We start from the raw sequence: 1723 nt of genomic DNA, 5'->3' as shown, positions 1-1723 counted from the left end.
GGTGGGCTAAATAATGGCCCCGAGGATATCCAAGCCCTGATGGCCAGAACCTTTGATTGCTGCTGCCTTTTATGGCAAAAGAGACTTTGCGTCTGCGATGAACGATTTTGAGATGGGAAGATTATCTTGGATTATGTGGGTGGGCCTTACCTGTAATCGCAAGTGTCGTTCTACAAGAGGGAGACAGTGCAAGCTAAAGATGGAGAAAGGCAGAAGCAGAGCAGACATCTTGATTTCAGTCCTGCAAGCTTCATTTTACACTTCTAGAATTTTTTTTCAATGTTTATTTAGTTTTGAGAGACAGAGAGAGACAGAGCGTGAGTAGGGAAGGGGCAGAGAGAGAGGAAGACACGGAATTCAAGGCAGGCCCCAGGCTCCGAGCTGTCTGCACAGAGCCCGATGCGGGGCTCGAACCCATGAACTGTGAGACCATGACCCGGGCCAAAGTCGGACGCCTAACCGACTGAGCCACCCAGGAGCCCCACATTTCACGCTTCTAAAGACCAGAAACGTAAGACACTGAATTTATCTTGTTTTAAGCCACTAAAGTTGTGGTAATTTGTTACAGCCGCGATAGGAAACTACTGCAGTGTTTAAATCAAGAATTCTTTTGGGGGCACCTAGGTGGCTTGGTCGGTCGAGAGTCCGACTTCAGCTCAGGTCACGAGCAGGCTCAAGCCCCACGTTGGGCTTTGCGCTGGCAGCGCTGAGCCTGTTCGGATTCTCTGTCTCCCTCGCTCGCTGCCCCTCCCCCACTTGCGCTGCCACTCTCTCTCTCTCAAAAATAAACACACATTAAAAAAAATAATAAAACAGAAGAGTTCTTTTGTTCCCAGACAAAACAAGTAGACTAATAAAGAGGCTCAACATATACAGAAGCACATCATATACAGAGTTGCTGAAGCCGCAGGAAAAGTTTCACCTGAAACAGAAAATACAATGGAGGCTTTCATATATAAGGGCTGTCTTGTGGATTTGGGTGAGGCCTGCTCTGTTGTGGACACAGAAGCCAGAACTCGATCAGCGAGCGGTATCGTCATAGGGTTTGGCTCACGACAAGGTTGAAGCTTGTTCAACATTAGAACAGGCCGTCTCCGTGCCCCGGGATATAGACTGAAAGATGCTGGGTGACCACCGGTCAAGGATATTGTCAGAGAGAGTGCTGAACTGGGCAGGAAATTTGGATCGGTAACTTCTCGAGTCCCTTCTGATTTTTCCCCCTTCAGTATCTGATCATGATAATTACCTTGATGAGCAACCCATAAGGGAGTTTGCGGGTGTGGGAGGTCCTGGGGCTATGCTAAGAGGGGGCATTATTGGTCCCGGCAGTCAGTAGAGGTGTAGATTAAAGGGAATAGATAGAATTCAGATTAGAAGAAGCCAGTCCAGATGTCAGGAAGCAGGAAGGTGCCCCGTCACAGAACCTCAAAGGAGCCACTAGGCAGAAGACCTAGAGAAAGGTAAGTGTGGAAAAGGCTTTGCCTGTAGGTAAAGCTCAGGTTCAAATGGGTCAAAAGGGAAAGGCAATTCTGGCGTGAACCCTGTGAATATTTTCATATGTATTAAACTCTCAATGTCAACTGTGTACTAAGGTTCAAGGTTAGATTTTTTTTTTTAAGTTTATTTTGAAATATTTTTTGAGAGACAGATTGACAGCAAGTAGGGGAGAGGCAGGGAGAGGGGGGCAGAATCCCAAGCAGGCTCCACACTGTCAGTGCAGAAT

The sequence above is a fragment of the Panthera leo genome, chromosome A1 (genome assembly GCF_018350215.1).
Source record: "Panthera leo isolate Ple1 chromosome A1, P.leo_Ple1_pat1.1, whole genome shotgun sequence".
Taxonomy (NCBI): Eukaryota; Metazoa; Chordata; class Mammalia; order Carnivora; family Felidae; genus Panthera; species Panthera leo.
Note: the sequence above shows the minus strand (reverse complement) of the source record.